The following is a 24,450-nucleotide window of genomic DNA, read 5'->3' on the forward strand; positions in this document are numbered from 1 at the left end:
TCCACAGCTGTCTTGCTGGTGGCTGTGTGGCCAGGTTTAGCCATTAACAAGAGCTCATGGTTTGTAGAATAATTTCTGTCTTGCACAGCTCTAATTCTTAGTACTGATAGTGGGTACAGATTGTTACTAGGCAGAATTCTGTGGACTTCCCCAGGCTCTTCTTCTCCAGTTTTGTGATGATTTCTGGTTCATCTTTGCAGCATAGGCTTCTCCCCAAATATTTATTTCTGTCAGAGCTTCAGGGATGTTACTGAAAATAAAGAGCAACCAGGCTCCCAAGGGACTACAGCCTGCATATGCTCCAAATTATTGGGGCTGTGAGGAGAGGGAGGAATTTATTTTTTTTGGCTGCTCCTGACCATTTTTTTTTGTGGTCTCAATATTGCTTAGAGCTTTCCTGCTCTTCTGTGACTAGGAGAACATCTGAAGTCAGTATATTTTTTGTATGCTTTGTACAGTGCCCTGGCAGAAATCAACAGCCTGAAATCTCATGGCCTGACTGTGTGATAGTGGAAGCAATAAACCAAATAATTCTCCCATCTAGAGGAGAATATTGTTTGAGAGGTTTGAGCAAGTGTCACCTAGAGATGGAGGAAGCAAATAAAGAGCTGCCAGTCTCATGCTGGAACAGACTCAGAAAGTTATATTGTGCCTTAAAAGTGATTTTTGCTGCTTTTACTTTGAAATTCTGTTGGTTAATAATGTCTTCTAGCATGAATAGTTAATTCTCTCTATTCTGTGTACCTATGAGCTTTGTAAATATTTCAGAATTATGCTTTGTGCATGCTGCCTGCATACCCTGAGTGTGGGCATACCACTGGCCCTTCACCAGCCAAACAGCTGGGTTCAAACATTGCTCTAAGGGTAAAATGATTAGGGTTTTTAAAGCACTGAGTATGGATTTTGGGAAGATTATATAATTTGGTTATTTGCATGCATTGTTTGAGTGATATTAATTCCTATCTAGGAAGCAGGAATTGATCTAAATCCTGTGCAGTTAAGGAGATATGTAAAATACAGTTTCAGTGCTTTGAAACCAAGCTCTTCATGGTGGTACACACTGGAAGGATGAGATAAAACAGGCAGAAATTGAATTAAACCCCTTTGGATTGGATAGAAGGAGAATTGTTTCCCCTTTGGCACACTGAGACAGTGGAACGGTTTCTCAGAGCAGTCTCCAGCCCTGGAGGGTTTCAGGACCCAGAGGTTGGAGTTAAAGACCTCATGAGCTCCCTTCCAGCCCCAGGTATGTCACAATCCCAATCAAGACACCACAGCGACAGAATCTGCCCCACACACCCAACTCTGTAACAAGCTATGATGGAAATTCATTGTTACAAAATTAGTAAGTTGCTGCTCTGTGGTGGTTTCCTACCTGAAATTTACCATTGTATTGCTTTTTCCTGTGGTAATTAAGCCAGAGTCTGCTATGGAAGAATTACTGTAAGATGCCTGGTGCTAATTGAATTCTAGCTTTTCAAATATATTCTTGCCTAGGAAAAATACTCAGGTGCTATCCTTAGAATGGGGGTGGTGGGGCAATTAAAAATTTATCTTTCTCTACCAAACTGAGATACCCAGAGAAACCTTCAGGTAATGATAAACCACTTTTTCTCTTATTCTTACAAATTTGTCTGGGTGGAAATGGTGTTCTAGACGTTTAAAAAATTATCTGAGATGGAAAAGAGATCATCTCCAGGCCAAATTTCACTCTTATTTACACTCTCCATAGAGATTCCCCAAAGAGAAAGAAGTTTTGACTCAATCACTTCCCTGGTCAGTCTGTTCCAGGGCTTGACCACCTTTTTCATGAAATGTTTTTGGTTTGTTTTTTTTTCCCGTAGTATGCAATCTAAACCTTCCCTGTCACAACATGAGGACATTTCCTTTCATCCTGTTATTTGTAACCTGGGAGAAGATGCCAACCTCTTTCCAGGGATGAGCCCAGCTCCCTCAGTCACTCCTCAGGGTGCTGATCTTTCTCTCCCTCCCCTGCTTTCACTCTCTGGAAAGCAGAATGTAAAATTGTTAATTCTTTACTCAGCACTTGCAGAGTAAAGACAGTTTTCAGTGATACTGTAAGGGGCTCCTGGGAATAACTATTTACACTGGTGTCAGTCTCTGTAATGATCTGAGAACTTTTGGAAAGACTTTCTGAGACCTCAGTCTGTGTTTTAATGCTTACTGAGTTTCTGTTTCGAGGGCCTTGGTTATCTTGCACTCTGAAAATTCACCTTTATATTTTCTTCTTGGAGAGGATGTCAAAGAAAACTGTAGATTTCACTGTTTCTGGACCTTCTGCTCTCTTGAAATCAACATATGAAATTCACCAAGAAGTTTGCTGATCTACTCAGTGACAGGACATGACTTTTCAGGGTTTCCTTTGCATTTAACTAATCCTGTCATTCAAAAGCTCTTCTACAAGAACACTTTAGTATTTTGTGCTGAATTGATGTCCAGCAGGTTCATCCTCTTCATTTCATGGAGAGTATTTGCTTGGGGTGTTTATCTGACCTTTTAGGAATTTTCTATCCTCCCAACAGACCTGGCATGATGGTCACAGGTAACAATGCTGAAACTCAAAGCTTAGTTCTCTTACCAGAAAGCAAAACAACCCTGGCAAAATATTTTGGTTTTCATGAGGTCTAGGAGGAGATTGAATTGAGTGATGGCCTCCCTGTGATGTTTTTCTTCTTAGAAATGAATCCATGTTTACTTATACTTTCTCTTAATTGGATGGCTGAATTTAACTTCTGGTGTGCATTAAGTTATGTAATTAAGTGTTGATTAAAGCCGTGGTTTCAGTTTAGAACTCAGCCTGAAGAAATCCAGTATTTTAATAAAACTCATCGCATTGCTCTATTTGTTTCCAATTTTTTTTTTTTATTTTCCGAAGACTGCCTTAAGTTATTTCACTTTTTTGTTTTGGGAAGGCTGCATTGAATTAAAAATCCTGGGTGTAACTTTGCTAATGTTTGGGACTGAAAAGTTAGAGACTTCCTGCTCAAGCATATTATATTCCTGACCCCTGCTTTTGCAGTTGGAGAAACAGATGAGCAAACGGGTCATATGGAAAGTGGATCAAGTGTCTTGGAACGGTCATTAATGACTGTGCAAACAGAATAAGAAAAAAAAAGCTATAAAGGGAGCAGAATATTTTATTGCAAAGATTGAAGAAGGAATGCGTGCTGCAAAACCTTTTCAAACGTGGAGGTAGGTCAGGTTCTGGCAGACTCTGAAGTTCTTCAGCAGAAACTTTAACAGATCATATTAGAAATTTTCATTGAAGACCAACAGCCCATAAAAGCAGAAAATTCCATTCTCTGTGGGCTTATTCTGTTCCCTGCTTAGGTAAGTCCTGAGCTGGGCGAGAGTCTGTAAAAGAACAGTAACACTGGAGAAAAAAATAAAGGAGGATTGCTTGGAAATTCTGAAATGAATTCTGAAAGCTGGAGACTCAAATAACAACAACAAAAAAAAGCAATGAAAAGCTGAGAGAGATGGATACTTTTTAGATCTTATACTGGAACTACTCAAAGTTTGAAAAGAGCAGGCAAGAACAGATTAAAACCCAGGAACAATAGAAAAATATTGTGAGTACCCATTTTCTCAGGGGATTTCTGAGGGACTGGGTTTGGACATTTCTTTGCTGCAGGCTGTTTTATATCCCTGAGCCAGAACAGCAATTTGCATGCATGCAGCACTCCTAAAAGGCAAATTTTCTTTAGAAGCAACTACCACAGCCAATGGAACACAAGATAACATCAGCTTGTGTGCGCACAATAGTTTGGTGTCTCTAAAAGAGCTACGTCTTAAAAAAACACCTGAATAACCAAACAGATTTTTTTTTTTAGTTGCCCTTGTCATCAAGTTTTGGTGTTCAAAGGTGATATTTTGTACTTCTATCTAAGGTTAAATACTTTTTCTATGTCTTTGGCTTCTATTAAATAGGGAATATATGCAGATTACATATACTCAGGGTTTTCCAGAGCGCTCTGTTAAAGCCATTCCTGAAAATCCCTTGCCCATGACAAGAAAATAGATAACTTCTAGCCAGGTTCACCTGAAAGATCCCTTCCAAATGAAATTGCTCATTTTAGCTATCTGGATACTGGAACGCAGCTGGTTTGTTTGTTTTGTTTTGGTGGTTTTTGTTGGGTTTTGTGGGGTTTTTGTGTTTGTTTGGGTTTTTTTTGGTTTTGTTTAATGGAAGGGGCATCTACTTTCAGCCAGTTGCCCGATTCATATGTTGTACATGTACAAAAGTACACTATGTGTAAGTCAACACTTGATTTCAAAGCTGCATAATGAAAGTTTTCAATCTTTTTTTTTTTTCTCACCCACAAAAATAGTTTCTATAGAGCAGAAAATGTTATTTTGGCAACTTTCAATAGGTGAAAATGCTGAGGGATGCCCTCCCAAGGCATTTCATGTACCTGCGTGCCAGGAGATCTTGAAATGTTTTCCAGCTCTTAGAAACTCTACCCAGTTAGATTTTTACATTCTGTAAGATGGCAGTGATTAAAATGTTATAAATGTATTTTGTTGACAAAGTACTTTTTTAAAAAAAATTCTTCGACATCTAAAAAATGTGGTTTTATGATGCACCTTAAATTTGGGTAGCATGGTGTATTTCTTCCTGAGTGCCTGTATCTTCTTGGGGGATTAAGTTACAGGAAATATTTATTAGAAATACCTTTTGGCCAAATGCTTACTTTGGACAAAAAAATTTAAAAGGCAGAACAAAAAATTATAAAGCACTTACACTTCTTTATAAATAAATATAAATAAACAGGAACTCTGAAGTGTGAGTCTGGACTTTTGATATGAGGACCCTCCTTTTTGTGCTACTGGGGAACCATACAACTCCTTTAGATCCTTAGAAAATGAAATGATTTAATGTTCTAGGCTCAGGCATTGTCCTTTCATTTTCTTAAAACTCTTGGGAAATATTCCTTCTCAGAACAAAATTTATTATTAAGCAATATTTTAACAACTGCCAAACTGAAGTGTTGCATATGACCATTGTGAAAATCCATATTTCTTTCTCATGGAGCTGATGGATTAAGAGTTTGGCTGGAAATGAACAAATAATGAATTATTTTCTTTAAAACTGCATCAGACTCTGTCTTCCCATTGGCAAAACTCAGGATAAAATTGAGTATGGTTGTAGAGTTAGCACTTCTGCCACAGTTCTAATCAGGGGGTGCTGGCAGTTTAAGTAACTTCAGATCAAGTTTATTACTGATAATTTATTGCTAATATTTCTTCAGTTTAAGCTAAAGAATGATTAAAAAAATATTGACTAAACTTGGTAAAATTAAGGATATGTTTTTTGAAAATCAAAGATATGCAGTCACTTTGTTTCAGGGATTATTTTTTACTTAAAAGAAATATTTTGGCACGATAGGTATAATTTTTTCTCCACAAATTTAGTATTTTTATTCCAATTTTACTATAAATAGACATAGAGAAGGATAAGAATTGCTTTTCTGTAAGAACCAACATGACTAATTTCTGAATTTTTTTTTTTTTTCTGTGGAACATTGATTTTCATGCTTTCTAATTTGGTAATAAAACATTTGTTTTCATACTCTTCCTATTAAAAATCCTATATTTTAATCCTCAACAAAAGATTAAAAATATAAAGAAATAAAGATATTTCTATTCTTTCAGTGAAAAATCTCTTCAGAATAGTCACATTCCTGACAACTTCTTCATTTGTATGAAGAGCCCATATTTTTAAAATAGAAAACTGTTTAGTTTTTTTTTCAGAAGATGTTCAACCAGCACTTCTGCCAGACAAAAATTCGTTCTATTTTGAGAAAAATACTCTTCTGGAAGGTAAACTATAACAGTGAGGTGTTGAAGTAATTTGAGGCATGTAGGTCCTTTGTTGTCCTCAGTATTTAAAAACCAAACAATGCTTTTACCTGTGCTTTTCCTGGATGTAACAAAGTTTCCACATAGCTTTAATTTCCTTGTACTGCTATGAAAATTATCCTCCTGTAGCTTAATTTATGGCAATATTTATGCTGCATGCACTTGCATATCCTACACAAAATCAATATAATCATGCCATGAGACTGCATCATAATAGATTTCATAGATTACTACCATTTAATATCACAACATTTTTCATTAGCGCTGTCAGTTTTTTTCTTTCTTCTGTGGTATAGAAAGGGAAAACTAAGAAAGAAAATAATTACTAACAAGAAGAGTTATGGATTTAAGTCAACTTAGGGGAAGAAGTGAGGTATTTTGATCTGTAAAAGATAGGTGAATTTCAATCACTTGGATTTACCTGACAGGCTGTTGAAATTAATGACTCCATGAAAACATTTCAGGCTGTCAAAATTAATGCTTACATTAAGGAGTGTGAATCTGATGCTTTTTTTTTTACAACAAAGGTGTTATTTAAAAAGACAAGGAGTAAATTTCAGCTCCTCTGATTTCAGAAAGAAATTTGCTTACATCTGAATTTGACATTGCACTTGAATCTGTGGGTAGAGTGAAAAGTGATTTTTTTTTCTTTTACTGACATAAATGGAGTGTGTTGGTTGTGCTTCCTGCTTTTTTAGTTGTAATTTCTAATTTAATTATTCTAGCTATAATCCATATAAACTGTGCACAGATTTGACAACTTTTTTTTACGTGCTGTATGGACAGAGACAAAAAGGCAACTAAATATAAATATTCTGCATCCAAAGAGCTATTCTTTGCTGGAACACTAGAACACAACCTTCTTTTCCTAGTGCCATCTAGAGGAGGCACATTTTTATTTTTCCCAACCTTTAAAAGGGCAGGAAACACCCCGGAGAAGCTGCAGTGGTGCTCTCCCAGCCCAGGGAATTGAGCCACCTCCCTGCTCACTGGGGCACTCCCCAATGTTTTGATGTTGTGGTGGTTTCGTGATTGCCACCAATTTCCTGCAGCCAAAACATGAATTTGTCATAACTCCGAGCCCGTGAACAACTAATTGAAATAAATCGGCCGTGACCACTTAGGGCCAATTGCGACGCTGGGAAAAGGGGTAATGGAACATCATAATTAGGGGCTGTTTCACGGTGCTCACCTGAAATTTTTGCACAGATTGGGGCCTGCTGGGCTGCTTAAGTATTTGCACGCTAACAAGAGGGATATTTGATCCACCTCGGTGTCAAGAGCTTCCAGGAGTTTAAAAATTCAAGAGGCGGGGAGTCTCCGCTGGGCTGCGGTCGGCAGTTTGATTCGGGTTTTATTATCAGCAACGGCTCCATAATAAGCAGGACCTGTCCTCTCGGATTAGCTCTGCCTCAGCAGCTGCCCATTCTGCCTCTCCCTCCTCCCCTGCCTCTTGCTGGAAGTGGAGGAGGCCATCTGCAGGTTTTAACTTGCTTTTCAGGCTTGGATTGTGGGATGGAAAAAGAGCAATAAACATGCTTGTCCTCCCGCAAAATGATCCTTCTCTGCCCTTCTGCCCTTAATTTTTCACTCTGCATGCCCTGAATGGATGGATTGCAGAATGGCAAATGTGGAACTAGATAGACAAACATGAAATTTGGGCTTTTCTCACTTGAGAACCAGTGGGATTTATCTCCTCTGTAAATAGCAGAGTGCATTGTAATGATAAAGCTTTTCTAGATACAAACACAATCGTTAAACACCTGCACATCCTTGTTTATTTTGCAGGAATTGAACTTGATGTGCTCTTTCATCTCCCTTGCAATTTAGTGGCTACATTGATGAACACGATGTGTATAAAATATTTAAATACAATAATGAAAAAGATTGCCTTTGTTTTGGTGCTTTCTACATTGCTAATGTATTAATTACCACAATGATTAATCTTTGGTGGTCTCTCCTTGGTAGAGTTTGGAGCTTATTGTTAATTGTTATTATTGGCCTCTTGTTATGAGTGGTGTGAGCTTGTTACATTGCTCAGAGAGTCCACAAAAATTCTGGAAGAGCTCAAGTAGAGACTGACAAAAGCCACTGCTTCAACAGAGGGGAGATTTTTAAGTTCCCTGAGGTCACCATCCTGTAGCATGAGAGGACACTTAAGTCATTGAAGCAATGAACTCTTTCCAGACTGATTAAAACAATAATTCTGTCAGGGAAAATAAAATTTGGAAACAAATTTATCCATGAGAAAATTCTAGTTTGAAGTGATATCTAGGCATTCAATGCGTTTTATGGTTTGCAGTGAAACATGCATTAGGGATTCTCATGGCAAACGAGGATGGTGACAGAACAACTTGCTTTAGCTCAGGTGAGAGATCATAAGGATTGATTTTAATTTTTATTTTTCACATGAGTGCAGTCCAAGTAAAAACTATCTCCTTTAGATCCTGAGGCTGGTGATGAATGCAAAGTTGTAAGCTTCCAATATATTTTTTTATCTTTAATGCCAGTGTTGATAAGAAAAAAGATGGAATATAAATATGCTGACGTGATTTTTTTGGTAGGAAATAAGTAATATTTTTCTTTTTATTCAGTACAAAATAATAGAATTTAATTACTCTAGTGCATTTATTTTATGAATAGTTGTGTCTTTTTAAGGGAAAAAGAAACCCCAAACTCTAAATAATAAATTTATGACATCTGCAAGGTTGCATTAGTTTCAGTAAACTACATTTTATTATTGGACAGCAAAATGGACACTCTGAAAAGAAAATCTATAATCAATGGAGTTAATTCAACAAACTAAGCATTGAGACATAATTTGGAGGACACAAAAGCACTCAAACCCTAGACTTAGATAATTTACTTTCTAACATCCAAGTATTTTAATCCCTAATTATCTCTCTATAGTTTAAAAATCAGGCCTTGTTGTAGGGTTCATAAAAATATTTAAGAAACGTGAAAATAGAAGGAAGAAATTGAAATCTTCTTTATGATGTTACATAAAATTCTAAAATTTTTTCTATAGGTGGAGTTTTTCCCTCTGTTCTTACTCAGAAAAGTAACATCTCGTGAAAGCTGGATTGGAGATGCCAAAACAGGAAAACAACTTGGATTTGAGGAAGGAGTAAAAGGTACATTAAATGCTTTTAAAAAAGCCACAAAACAAAGTAAATTGCCCTGGAAGTTGATCTATTGCTCATGTATATTATGGTTATTTAAAGAATGAAAAGGCAGGAGCCCCTTAATACATTGTGAAAGCTTTGGACTTGGCTTGATGCAATTATTTGTGTTCTAAAATGTATTTGCTTTCAGGATACCCCATGCAGCAGGCTGGAGAACCATCAGTCATTTATGACCACACTAATGCTCTGCTGTGACTTTGTTCCTATGGCTTCTGGACCTACCTGGAATGATCTGGAGGCTGATTTAAATCCTGTTCCATTCAGATTGATTTTTTCTTGTAGCCCCTTTTCTATTTTATTTTTTTTAATCAAAAATACATGCCATGGAAAATGGATTCTGTAGTCTTTGAACTAATCCAAATGCTTTGTTTAATTTCCTAATTAGTGTTTCTATTTTTTTTTGGGAAAATAAAATTTGGAAACAAATTTATCCATGAGAAAATTCTAGTTTGAAGTGATATCTAGGCATTCAATGCGTTTTATGGTTTGCAGTGAAACATGCATTAGGGATTCTCATGGCAAACGAGGATGGTGACAGAACAACTTGCTTTAGCTCAGGTGAGAGATCATAAGGATTGATTTTAATTTTTATTTTTCACATGAGTGCAGTCCAAGTAAAAACTATCTCCTTTAGATCCTGAGGCTGGTGATGAATGCAAAGTTGTAAGCTTCCAATATATTTTTTTATCTTTAATGCCAGTGTTGATAAGAAAAAAGATGGAATATAAATATGCTGACGTGATTTTTTTGGTAGGAAATAAGTAATATTTTTCTTTTTATTCAGTACAAAATAATAGAATTTAATTACTCTAGTGCATTTATTTTATGAATAGTTGTGTCTTTTTAAGGGAAAAAGAAACCCCAAACTCTAAATAATAAATTTATGACATCTGCAAGGTCGCATTAGTTTCAGTAAACTACATTTTATTATTGGACAGCAAAATGGACACTCTGAAAAGAAAATCTATAATCAATGGAGTTAATTCAACAAACTAAGCATTGAGACATAATTTGGAGGACACAAAAGCACTCAAACCCTAGACTTAGATAATTTACTTTCTAACATCCAAGTATTTTAATCCCTAATTATCTCTCTATAGTTTAAAAATCAGGCCTTGTTGTAGGATTCATAAAAATATTTATTTAAGAAATGTGAAAATAGAAGGAAGACATTGACATCTTCTTTATGATGTTACATAACATTCTAAAAATTTTTCTATAGGTGGAGTTCTTCCCTCTGTTCTTACTCAGAAAAGTAACATCTCGTGAAAGCTGGATTGGAGATGCCAAAACAGGAAAACAACTTGGATTTGAGGAAGGAGTAAAAGGTACATTAAATGCTTTTAAAAAAGCCACAAAACAAAGTAAATTGCCCTGGAAGTTGATCTATTGCTCATGTATATTATGGTTATTTAAAGAATGAAAAGGCAGGAGCCCCTTAATACATTGTGAAAGCTTTGGACTTGGCTTGATGCAATTATTTGTGTTCTAAAATGTATTTGCTTTCAGGATACCCCATGCAGCAGGCTGGAGAACCATCAGTCATTTATGACCACACTAATGCTCTGCTGTGACTTTGTTCCTATGGCTTCTGGACCTACCTGGAATGATCTGGAGGCTGATTTAAATCCTGTTCCATTCAGATTGATTTTTTCTTGTAGCCCCTTTTCTATTTTATTTTTTTTAATCAAAAATACATGCCATGGAAAATGGATTCTGTAGTCTTTGAACTAATCCAAATGCTTTGTTTAATTTCCTAATTAGTGTTTCTATTTTTTTTTGTTATATTGCATGTGCTAATGGTGTTTAAGGGTGGGGGTTTATTTGGAAAAGCAAGGCAAATAATGTAGAGTGCCATGCCTGCCTTGCTGAACTCTCCCTGGTTTATTGCATTATTAAATATTGCATAAATTATTCAATGTCCTTTATATCAAACAAATATTTTTTTGCAAGCAGGATTGTGTGAACAAACGGGTGTTAAGCAAAAGCCCCAGACAGAAATGAAATTATGCTTCCTTTTCATACCTTCTAAAAAACCAATGCTCTCCTCCTCCTTCTATTTTTTTGTTTTGTTTGTTTTTTTAATATCACTCAGACAGTGGGAAGAAAAAAACAGTGACAATTATGTGAACTGCTCACTTTTTGTGTGATATTAAAATACTTCCTTTCTGAGGCAGCCAGAATGTGGCACAGAATGTGACGTTCAGTGTAGAGGGAAAGGCAAATGCAGCGCATGGGCTGGACTGCCCTCAGTGGCAGCTGAGTTTCTCTCTCACTGCTGCTTTTGGTGTTTTGGAAGCCACTTGGGAGCGAAGCCTGATGGAATGGCAGCAAAATCTGCTGCAGAGGAGAGAAGGCTTGCTGGGAGAAGCAGACAACACAACACACAAAGTGGATGGATTCAATGGATCTAACCACAAGCATCTAAAAGTCAAAGACCACTTCATTAAAAAAAAAATTGCTTTTTAATCTCTTTGTGAAGGGCACCTCAGGCACTTTTCTCGTGTGAAAAGTCCTGTTATATGCAGGAAGATGACAATTTTGGGGTGGTATTTGTATGTGCAAAAATACCAGCTGGTTCAAGCCCCCAAAAGAGGCTCTTGGGGAGGCAAATGGAGATGGGGGTGGAGGGGAGGAAAAAGCCACAGTATGGAAAAAAAATGCTTTTAATGCACAGTCGAGGTGGCTGGGAGGGGGAAGGGTTTTCTGGTTTGTTTTGCTTTTTTTGAACAAAGGGGAAGGTTCCCTGTACGAGCACTTGTTCTGAGCGTTGCGTGGTCAGATTAGCCATGCTGCTCTGAGCAGTTTAAGGAGGTCTGGGAACTCAGAATTCCCTTCCTCTGCCTCCCCACCACAGCCACAGCCAGGAGCTGAGCTAAATAGCAGAGAAGTGTGGACCCAGGCAGGAATAAAGGCCCCTAATTGTAGGATGAGGAGTTGGGAATGCATTGCTGAGGTTTGTGCATCTTTCCCTTTGGAATAATGGAAATGTGTAGAAAGGGGGAACTGGGCTGGAGAGTGAGAGGTCAGGGAGAAGGGAAGCTACAGGCTTCATTCCTCGATTTTCTTCTTCAGCTTCTCACAAATGAAGGGGTCAGTGGAGGGAATTCCCATGCCTGCTCCTGGAGAGCTGGAAGGAAGCAAGGATTTATTGAGTGTCTCTTTCTGTCGCTTACCTTTTCTTTACAGAGATGTTTGTGTTACAAAGGGCAAAGCTCTGACTTGTGGAAAGCAGTTTACAGGTTCACTGCTTGGTAAAATCAGAGACAATCTGATTCTTATTTTGGTTTATTTTTTTGGGGAGGGATTTGCCTTGAGCAAATGGTTTTGTGTTATACAAAAAAGAAGGGAAGGAAGACTCTTAAAATTGTGAACTACTGATACAGAATCTGGTTCTCCAAATATTATTTGGTTTGGATAGTGACATGAAAATGGGAAAATACATTAGAAATGAATTTGCCCTGTTTCCTTGTGCTCGTATCCATTTTTCTCTGCTTTTTCCTTGGAGATGCCTGGATTCAGTTTGTTTTTAGGCTGTCAAAACGCATGGGGAGGGTTCTGTCACTTGGCCTCAGCCTGCCCTGCCCTGCTCGTGATATTGTGGAAACCTTGGAGAGCAACATCTCTTTTAGTGGTGCCCAAAGGTGAAAATGAAGTGGGGTTGACACATCAGAGGCTGCTCCCTCCTCTGCAGTTTTTCCAGTTGCATCTTGGAAAAATAAATACTTGAGTGCCATGCGCTATTTGATTTCTGAGCAAGGGGCTGGCTGGAGTTGCTGTTATCAACAAAGTCAGGCTGTACAAAGGGAAGTGTTTATAATTATTTACTCTGCTGCAGCAGCATCCACAGGGTGTGAGCAGGAAGGGGCACCCTCTGTGCTTTGAGTCGTATAAACAGAGGAAATCATACTTCTGGCTACTGGGAAGTTTACAGCCTTAAACTCTGTTTTTTTCTTTAATGCTAAATCTAAGCAAAAATCAACCTTTTCTCTAGCAGAGGATTTTTCTTTTCATGAAAACTTAAATGCTTGCATTGCATCAGCCAGAAAAGTTTTAAAATATTGGATTCCTCTTTGTGGGATATGAGATAATGTGGGACAATACAGAAGGGTGCAAAATGAAGGGATTGGGGGCAGGATTTTAAAACATCATGAAAATATGCTGCTTAGGAACTTAATGATGTTTCACTTTCATGGACATTGTTCAGCACATAAAAAATGAAATACTTTGTGATAGATTGCTAACTGGACAGTGTTGGACCTCCACTGTGTGAAATGTACTCAGAGAATTATTTTGTGTGTTTGACTGCTCTGAAATCACTCTTGCTCTGGTCTTGAAATTCCCTCTGTTTCTAATGATCTCCAGGAGAGCCTTTTTTGATATCTGGGAGAAAGAGAATCATACTAAAGGCTACATAGAGGAGCAGCAATTTTTTCTAATTTTTCATTTTTTAAAAATTATGTAGTCTACTTTTTTTGGAAAATTTGCACTGCAAGTTGTAATTAATTTTTTTGAGCTATACAAAATCTTAGGTTTTGTCCTTTATGGATTAACTACCACAGTTACTTTAAAATTTTCTCATAGATGATACTTTTTTCAAAGAATACACTGGTTTAGGACTATATTTTAAAATATATAGTTAAGATATATTATAAAAATTCTGGTATCTAGTATTGTTATTGAGATATGCTGCAGAATTTTTTTTATTGTAAATCTCACCGGGTACACTTTTCATATTGAAGTCTTACTACGGGTTTCCTTTCTAAATACACAATGTTAAACTTCCATAATAACAATTAATTGTTCCTCCTTTTTTTGCATATTTTTTCTTTTATTTGTATTTTAAATTTGGGCATTTGCTAGACTTGGTTACTTGAGAATGTGAAAGTTCAGTGTCTGATTGTTTTCGCCATGTTTTAAAAGGATTATATCCTAAATGAGATCATATCTCACGTGGGGGATTTTGTGTTATACAAAAAGAAGGAAAGGAGGACTCTTAAAATTGTGAACTACTGATACAGAATCTGGTTCTCCAAATATTATTTGGTTTGGATAGTGACATGAAAATGGGAAAATACATTAGAAATGAATTTGCCCTGTTTCCTTGTGCTCGTATCCATTTTTCTCTGCTTTTTCCTTGGAGATGCCTGGATTCAGTTTGTTTTTAGGCTGTCAAAACGCATGGGGAGGGTTCTGTCACTTGGCCTCAGCCTGCCCTGCCCTGCTCGTGATATTGTGGAAACCTTGGAGAGCAACATCTCTTTTAGTGGTGCCCAAAGGTGAAAATGAAGTGGGGTTGACACATCAGAGGCTGCTCCCTCCTCTGCAGTTTTTCCAGTTGCATCTTGGAAAAATAAATATTTGAGTGCCATGCGCTATTTGATTTCTGAGCAAGGGGCTGGCTGGAGTTGCTGTTATCAACAAAGTCAGGCTGTACAAAGGGAAGTGTTTATAATTATTTACTCTGCTGCAGCAGCATCCACAGGGTGTGAGCAGGAAGGGGCACCCTCTGTGCTTTGAGTCGTATAAACAGAGGAAATCATACTTCTGGCTACTGGGAAGTTTACAGCCTTAAACTCTGTTTTTTTCTTTAATGCTAAATCTAAGCAAAAATCAACCTTTTCTCTAGCAGAGGATTTTTCTTTTCATGAAAACTTAAATGCTTGCATTGAATCAGCCAGAAAAGTTTTAAAATATTGGATTCCTCTTTGTGGGATATGAGATAATGTGGGACAATATAGAAGGGTTTAAAATGAAGGGATTGGGGGCAGGATTTTAAAACATCATGAAAATATGCTGCTTAGGAACTTAATGATGTTTCACTTTCATGGACATTGTTCAACACATAAAAAATGAAATACTTTGTGATAGATTGCTAACTGGACAGTGTTGGACCTCCACTGTGTGAAATGTACTCAGAGAATTATTTTGTGTGTTTGACTGCTCTGAAATCACTCTTGCTCTGGTCTTGAAATTCCCTCTGTTTCTAATGATCTCCAGGAGAGCCTCTTTTGATATCTAGGAGGAAGAGAATCATATTAAAGGCTACATAGAGGAGCAGCAATCTTTCTAATTTTCATTTTTTTTAAATTATGTAGTCTACTTTTTTTGGAAAATTTGCACTGCAAGTTGTAATTAATTTTTTTGAGCTATACAAAATCTTAGGTTTTGTCCTTTATGGATTAACTACCACAGTTACTTTAAAATTTTCTCATAGATGATACTTTTTTCAAAGAATACACTGGTTTAGGACTATATTTTAAAATATATAGTTAAGATATATTATAAAAATTCTGGTATCTAGTATTGTTATTGAGATATGCTGCAGAATTTTTTTTTTGTAAATCTCACCGGGTACACTTTTCATATTGAAGTCTTACTACAGGTTTCCTTTCTAAATACACAATGTTAAACTTCCATAATAACAATTAATTGTTCCTCCTTTTTTTGCATATTTTTTCTTTTATTTGTATTTTAAATTTGGGCATTTGCTAGACTTGGTTACTTGAGAATGTGAAAGTTCAGTGTCTGATTGTTTTCGCCATGTTTTAAAAGGATTATATCCTAAATGAGATCATATCTCACGTGGGGGATTTTGTGTTATACAAAAAGAAGGAAAGGAGGACTCTTAAAATTGTGAACTACTGATACAGAATCTGGTTCTTCAAATATTGTTTACTTTGGATAGTGACATGAAAATGGGAAAATACATTAGAAATTAATTCGTCTTTATCATATAGCACATTTCTTTTAATAATTTTTACTGTTCCATGTTGCTGTTTATTATTTAATATGTAGCATCTCTTTTATAATTTTCTGGCATGCTTTCCTTTGTACAAATTCAGTATATTTTAGATTTGTCCCAAAGACCAAGGGAGAATAAGAAATTATCTTCAGGAATTTGTTATAATTACATTATATCCACATGAGCACCAAAAGAATTTAGCATGATTAATGCTATTATAAGGTATAGAAGGGTCAGGAACAATAGTTTGCTCCTGTTCTAAAAAGAATTAATCACTTAGACCAGAAGAAATCCAAGAATTCAAACTAATTTTTTATATATATATATAGTTGAGAAAGTAGAAATAGTAACTGTTTTATTAAATACTTGTGAGAAACTTAATAGAAGATACTGACAAGTGTGATTTAGTTTTGTTGTGGATGTAAGCTGATAAGTGAAAAAAACTTGCAGAGAATTAAAGGAAGCATTTTCTTCTCTGTTTTTAATGTTAAATAAAGTGACTCAACATTTACTCCACTTTTTATATCAGAACTTATCAGCCCACAATAAAATAATGCTACTTTTTTTTTCAAATACTATCTTTTTTGGTAATCTCCTGGATTTATCCTCGCTCTGGGAAGGTGGAATGGAGTCTGTTGCTACCCCTTTTTATACCCTTTGTATGCAAATACAGGGATGATTAGTATAAAAATAAAATCTTGTGTTAGAAAACCCCCAAACAGCAGCAATCTCACAAAAATTATGTGTGGCAATGCCAAGCTGGAGTGCAACCCTCAGCAGCATTTAGGACAAAGCGAACAAAGTTGCAATTTCCCTTGTGAAATTCTGGTTTTAACCCTGATTTTTACCCCTCTAAGAGAGGTTGCCAAGGTCAAAGCTACATTAAGCACTAGTCTGAGTATTCTCTTGATGTGTTGGTCCTGATTAGGAGCAGCACATCAGGATATTTTGTTTTAGTAGGGTTTGGAGTTTGTCCCCCAGTGCGTTTCTTCTGCAGCTTTGTGTGCAAAGGAAAATAAATGTTATTTTATAAAGAAATGTTGTATGAAGGAAAATAAATGTTATTCTATGATGCTGCGGAGGGAAATAAATTGTATTGCTTTGGTTGCCCGTAATCCATGGGCTCTGTAATTATCATTAAGAGTTTGTTTGTTTGTGGGTTTATATTTTTAATAGAGAAAATGTTTAAATAGGTATTTCTTTTTCATAGTTAACACACTGAAGTAGATTAATTCTTTCTTTCCCTGGTTGGGGGGAAGAAGAGTGAATTTCATTATATTTAACTATTCACTTAAGTGTGATTTCATCTAATTGCTGGGGTGATTAGTATACCTGGCTTTTATAACACCATAAAATGAAATATTGTGACTGAGACTGTATTTTTAACTCTGGTTTATTCGCTTCACTAACAATTAGAAGCTGAATTCTTTGTAGCTCATTTAGCTTTACTGCTAGCTAAGGAACTGAGGGGAATTTGCTTTGTACTAGCTGTGAAACATAGCTAGGATTATTTCCTTGTGTGATGGGAAATCTCTTTACACGTCATTTTTAGTTAATGGTAGCCAAACCATGGTGAAAATCATGAATTGAATTTAGCTATCATTGAGTTTAAGCAAAACTTTGTTTATGTTTTATGCTGGTATTTCTTTTTTTTCTACAATCTTGATGCTGGTTTGCTGGTGATATTTGCTTCCCTCTATTGTCTAATAGCTCTTGTATTTACACTTGCCGTTTTCTCCATCACAATAGGATATTAAAAACTTTTTCCGTTTTAAAAAATTATGTTTAAATATCTGGCATGGAGATGGCAAGGTCTGGGGGGATGTGGGTGGGATTTGACCTGGGGTTCCAGCAGGGCATGGGGAGACGAGAAGGGAATCTGGGACACCGTTTTGGACCTTGGAGAGCACTCAGTCATGTTTTTAGCCTGCTCCCTTGAGAAATCCAGCAGGAGAAAGTCATCTTTTGATACTCATTGCTTAGCAAATTACCTGCATATTTCTGGTTCTGCAGATGGAAGCCAGGCTGAATTTTTGTATTTCAAGAGGCTGTGCAGGGAGGTTGCTGCTGGAATGGTGCAGGGGAGTGCTGGTTTTCCTACATTTGAAACTCTTTTTCAGCCTAGTGTGCTGAACTCTGGGTTTGGTAAATACTGCTTTCTAGTCCATGCATTTTGCAGTGTGCATCTCCTTCTGAGAACACCCTTTGGTTTTATATTTAGGTGAGGAATTTATTTCTTTCCAAGTTTCGTTAGCTGGATGTAGCAATAATTTCGTAGGTGCAGCATATGCATTCAATGAGTTTTGCCTGGCAGTTTGAAAAGCATTGGTTTAATATAGAAGAGCCAAATAATGATAATTTTCTCTTTTCTGTCTCAGAAAAGGGTGGTAGGTGCAGACAGAGGAGATGAGCATGTACCTGATGGTCTTAGCCAGTCAATTGCTCATTAGATAAATATGAAAAGCGACAGCTTTGTTACGGCCACAAATCACACATCAACTTTGCTTAGTTGTCCCTGACCCTTTAATTTGTTAATGTTTTGCTGTCAGCAAAGGAGCTGGAAGCTGTGTGAGGGTGTGGGGGTTTTCTGTCTGTCGCCTGCACACCTCCAGTTTGGATGGTGCATTTGCTGCGTGCCTGAGGCTCCTGCATATTTAAAGGCTGGGTATTCAGGGATTTTCTGTCGTGCTTCTCCTTGCTGCTCTCATCACGCAACCACAGCGGAGCAGCCCACACAGCCAGACAAGGCTGGGGCTCTCTTCCCTTTGTATTTCATTTTTTTTCCCCCTTCACCAAAGCTTGGCTGTTGTCACATGTTTGGGAGGAGGAAAAGTTGCCAGGCTGAGTGTGCAGTTTTATAAACCAGGTGTCTGTGGAGTGTTTGCCTGTTAACACGCACAAGGAGTTGGGCTTAGAGGCACAATGTTCCTTTTCACTCCGGGAAAAGGTGACGGCAGGCACATGAAAGTCAGAACAGTGCTGAGAACCACTGCCAGGAGCAGGAAAAGAAAAAAAATTTAAACTAGAATATACAAGCAAAACCACAATTACCAAGTGACTTGTGAGGCATCAGTTGATTAAAATTTAGTGCTTATATTTGACATTTAAGTATTTTTTACATTGAAAATTGCATTTATTTTCCAAGGAAAGCTGGGAAAAATGACAGTGACACCGAATGGTACGTGGCATCACTTAATTAGCTGTTCATTGTACATTTGCTGCTCTGCTCCTTAAATAGTATTTCTAATGAAATTCACTCTGATATAATTAATTAAAAATGTGCTGTACCTATTTTGTTTCATAACCATGGTAGCTCCCATCTTCTTCCACCAGAGAATAGGAGCAGCTTTAGTGGTAGAATAAGAGAATAAGGGATTAGCTGAATGCGTCAGGAAACAGAAATATTCTGCTGCACAACTCAAGCTGGACAAAAAAAAGAGATTCCCCCTTCTGATGATTCTCTGGCCCTTGTTTTCAGTTTAGATAACCTTAATTTCTTTTTCAAATGAATGTAACTGAATTAAAAGAAAGAAAATTTCTCTGGCCTTTTTTTTCTCCCCAGTGTGAAATCCTTAATCCCATTTTAAATACCAGCATCATTAATGGCAGTTAATAGGATGCGTACTTTGATACAGGAAAAAACCCAGACATTTAGGGATTGGTATCACACTTGTGATGTTCTGTGCTGTAAATTATTTGCAGATGAGGTTAATTGAGCCATCTCAGTCCACAGCTTTAATTCTGACATGAAGGTCACAAATTGTATCATAAACCTGTGCAGTAATAATCAGCACATAGCCTTTAAAGGATATCCCTGGTGAAACTCAGTGTGAAATTAACAGTTGCATTTCTCAAAGCCTGCTCTGAATTAACATCTACACCATGGTGTAGTTTTTAGTATTTAAAATATTGTTTTAGTAGAAAAACAAACATATTTTCAAATAATAATGGATGTGCTAATTTATAGAAAATTATTTTTATTTAATGTTGCATTTTTGAAAAAAATTGTTGGATTATTATAGAATTTTCTAGATGTAACTGCTAATTTCAAAATGATACAAAATCCAAGTTTAGAGAATTAAAAGAGGGAATTTTGTTAAGTTGATTTACTAAAAAAGTCAATTACTATGACTTCATTTTTTTTTTATTTAAAAAAAATGTCACAGTAATTGCAGCGATGGTAAAGCAATGGAAGTAAATGAAGCTGATTTTGATAGTTTCCCATATGAAACTGGTTTTAATGTCACTCCCACCAGGAAAATTTGAGTGATGTGTTTGTGGCTTTGAAAGAATGAGAAATGTATGTCCTACAATTCAAAATAGGAAAGAAAAGAAGTAGAGAGTAATGGAAGCAATTCATAAGTCTTTCCAAATAGGTTTCACTTTGGAAATACTTTGTGAGTCCCTCACAATATTAAAGTTGATCTAATTTGAACTATAAAATATTTAGAGAGTTGAGGGGGAATATGTATCTCTTAACTCAAATTATCTCATTTCATTGAATTGTGGAGAATAGAATATAAGAAGTACAGGTTGAATCTCATTTCACTTGAACAGTGAGAAGACCCAGCACAAAGAAACATGAATTTGTGATCTTGTAATATCTGTTTTACTTAAAAACATTTTGTAAGTGCTGTGAAATCCATTCAAGCTTTGGGATTTAAGGAAATGAAATTTATAGACAAAATTTAAACTCTGAATATAGTTCACATATGTAGGAAATATGAAGTGTTACTCTCTAGCCCAGCAAACATCTGTGGAGAAAAAGTGTGCTTTTAATTCTGTTTTACTTGTGGAAAAACCCCAATCCTTGAATTTGCAGGAAAAAGAATATTACCCCATTGTGGCTTTTTTCAGCGCAAGGTTAGAGAAATGAAAAGCAATGGATGACACTTTTCATTATAAAAGCATGAGATGTGTTGTTGTGTAGCACAAAGGATATTGGCTAATCAGTGATTCTGCATTTAAATGTGGGTTTAAATGAGATTACTAATCCAGACTGTGCAAGAGATTTCCAAGTCCAGAGGTCAGAAAACATACTGATGAGATAATAGGAAGAATTCACAAAAGCTTACCTGCAGTGGAAATTCACTTTTCAAAGAAATCCTCCCACCAAAATACTTTTGGCCATGTGGTTTTCACCTGTAATGCCCAAATTTTATCAGGCTACCTGGTAATTTGGAAATAATCCAAATCACTTGAGGAAAAGTATGAATAAATCTTAAATCTGTGAAGTGATTTAAATAGGAAATTGTTGAGATTTTTGGTGGGGATGGGTATGTTTTATTTAAGTCTAATTCCATTCTTTAAGACACAGTGTAAAGCAGAACAAGTCTGATTCCTGGAGGGTCTTGGTGATACAGAAATATGTGGAGAGAGAGAGAGAGAGCATCTTTTTATCATACTGAACATTTTTCTACAATATTTTTCTGGTTTTACGCCACTTCACTTCAAATTTAAAAATTATGTTTTGAAATTACTAATTATTTCATTCCAAAGTGGCAACTTAAAAACTTCAACTGGAAATCACACATGCTTTTAAATCAGCCTAACAACCTCAGTTTGTTTTGTGGTTTAGTTTGGGTTTCTTTGATAAGTCTGTTAATAAGTCCTGCTAAGAGTGGAAAAAATCTATAGAATTTATATATTTGCTATATATTTTTTATATATATATATATATATTTTTGGTGCTGAAAATGAGGCACAGAAGCAGATCTGATTTCCATAATAAAATGAATTTCATAGCTATGCACATGTGGCAATAGCTATAGCAGATACCCAGGCACTTTTTCCCAGCCAGGGAGAAAGAGTCATGAATATCATAGAAGAGAAAATTAATTTTTTTCACTTTTTGGCTTTCACTTTTTCTGAAGATGAAATATTTGTTTGATGTGTACATCTCCAGATGCCATGTTAAACGAATTTTTTTTTCAAGAAGTTATTCTGTGAAAATTTCTGTTTCAGTTAAGAGCAAAATTATTTGTGAAAAACTGTTTCAATCAGTGTGGAACAGATTTTTTTTATTCAGCTCAGAGGTGTTGTGGTTAAAAATCAGACCAAACAAGAGGTCTGAGAGAACAATATATCACATTCAGGATGAGCACAGAAGGATAAAGTCAGAGTGGTAGGTCTGTGAGGAAGACCAATTGCTCCAAGAAATGTCGAGTTGTTGCTGACCAGACATTATCAAAAGTAACACAAAAATGGTGTTGATGGCTTTGGCTTCCTCCTGGACAAGAAGCAGAGCTTGTCACACTCCTGAACCCTTCTGTGGGAGTGGGTGAATCCATGGGATCTCCCAGGGCTTTTGTGGGAAGGATCTCCCCTGTTGGGAGTTTGGGACAGCTGCCTCCAGCGGTTGTGGCAGTGGAGGCATGTAGGGGCAACACAAACTGGGATATTTCCCAAAGCAAACCTCCCTTCCCTCCCAGCTTTGCCTTGGCAGTGAGATGTCATTCATAGCTGAGTCTGCACCAGTTGTGCTTTAATGAGCAATTAAATAATTAACAATGTTGACATCTAAATTATATTTGCTTGGCATCTGAGTTAACCCCTTACTGAGACCTCTGGGAAAATTCCACGTCTCTGAGCCAATCCTTTAGACTTGGGCAGACATTTCTGCTGCAGTTCTGTGGTTTCACATCCATGTTTGCTTTCCTGCTGTTACACCTGGAGATTTAGGGGTTGATTCTGCAATGTATTTAGCACTTTGATGCAATCCAGTGAGATGCTTTAATATCAAAGTCCATGACACCGTTTTTGCACTTGAAGGGAAATGTGTCCTAAAGCAAAATACTAACTGGATCAGCTTCCTCACTGGCTTTTTGCTTCTTTCTTCTTGAGTAAAATCAAATTAGATTTTCCACACGAGTCAGTGTCTGAGAAATGTACTTAAGCTATTTGTTTGACTCTAGTTAATATCAGAAAGTTTTGGGTTGGGGGATGTTAGTCTGTTTGTTTGTGATGGTTTTAATTATTTTTTTCCCTAGTTTTTAACCAGAAAAGTGGAAGTTTTATTAATTTGATACACAGCAAGTACAGCATCTCTTTGTATTTCAGTGGGGTCTTATTCATTCAGGTTTTGTAATACCAAAAACCTCAGAGCTCAGGAGTCAAGTGCTGGTCATGTATCAGCCCACTTGCTTTTTGCATGTCTTTAACTGATGAAAGTAATGTCATCTCTGTTGTTTCAAGGCATCTTAAACACTAAAAATAATGTTGTGATCAAATCAAACCATAGTTTGCCCCTCAATAGGAGTTTAAAGAAGAGAAATCTTTCCCTCAGCTTTTCCTTGGCATTTATCTCAGCAGTGCAGGCTCTAATCAGGAAATAAACTCAGATCCAATTAGCTTTATCACTTAATTACAGATGCATTCTTGGATTTATGCTTTACTGACTGACCTCACTGCCATTGAAATGAAATTATTTACCTTCTGGAAAAAAAATCTCTGCAAATTCACACCTCTCCATTCATCAAATGGTTCTCTTTGATGCCAGCAACCAGTTGCTTCTTTGACTGCAGCAATAACAATATTATAACCAGGCTTGGGCAGATGCTGCTTTAGTCACCTCCAGGGATTCAGTTCTTCATTCTCTGCCTGTTTTCCTGCCTCTCAAATCCATATCTGTGGACATTTTGTCTGTTCCCTTGAATTCTGACAAATTAAAAGCACTCAGAAAGCTCAAAATACTTTGAGAAAGCACAGGTAAAACCACAGGAACCTTTGGAGAGTCTTGCCTCTATTTGATGACTGAAGAACTGTTCAATGGTGAAATTTTTGGGGGGTTGTAGGGTTTTCTCCCCCACCCCCCTTTTTTTTTTCTTTTTTTCTTGTGACTCTCAAAATATTTTTAAGAATAACTGGGTTTTTAGTTGCTAGGTTCGGTTTGTTTCTCAAGCTGATGCTGCCTGCTACAGAGCCCAAACTCTAACCTTGTGTTCTAAAGCCAGCTTCCCAGGAGATGCTTTTTTAGGCTCGTGTCCTTGGAAAACACAATTTGATGAGTAGTTTTCTCAGTCCCATCCTCTCTCTCTCTTTTCTTCCCTTCCAAACTATTTTGAAATTCATTCCCCTGCTTTAAATTAACTTGAAAGTGAAACTGAAGTCTCAAAGATTATCAAAGTTCAGTACGTTTGCCAAGACATGTCCAGGGGTAAGAGAAAATACTCCAAATTATGCTTCAGTTGAGGAAGAGTGGACTGAACAGAGTGCCCAGGTGCTCTGATTGTTTTATCATTGTTTTATTGTATTTGTCATGGCCAGTGAGGGAACGAGGCTGTGAAAAGCCACGAAAAAAAATTCAGAAAAAACAACTTAGTGATTTCTATTTGGGGAATTAACCAGGCATGCTCCAGTTCCAACCATTTTGTTCTCAGAATGATGCAATCAGTGTGGAAAAGCTCCTCATGCTGGGATGGGTTCCCTCCAGAAGATTTCAGGTTTTTGGAGGTGTTCATTTATTTTCATGTGCTGTGCTTGATATAAAACCCTTACTGTCTGCTGGGGGGATGGGGGGAAACAACTTGAACACAGTGTGAGGGTGATCTCTCTAGAACAGGCAGCAAAGCACCTGCATTTTAGTGGAAAAAATGCTGGGTTTTTCCACTTACAAAGGTGTTTCACACACATCAGTGC

Source organism: Geospiza fortis, unplaced genomic scaffold, assembly GCF_000277835.1.
Source record: "Geospiza fortis unplaced genomic scaffold, GeoFor_1.0 scaffold72, whole genome shotgun sequence".
In the NCBI taxonomy this organism is placed as follows: Eukaryota; Metazoa; Chordata; class Aves; order Passeriformes; family Thraupidae; genus Geospiza; species Geospiza fortis.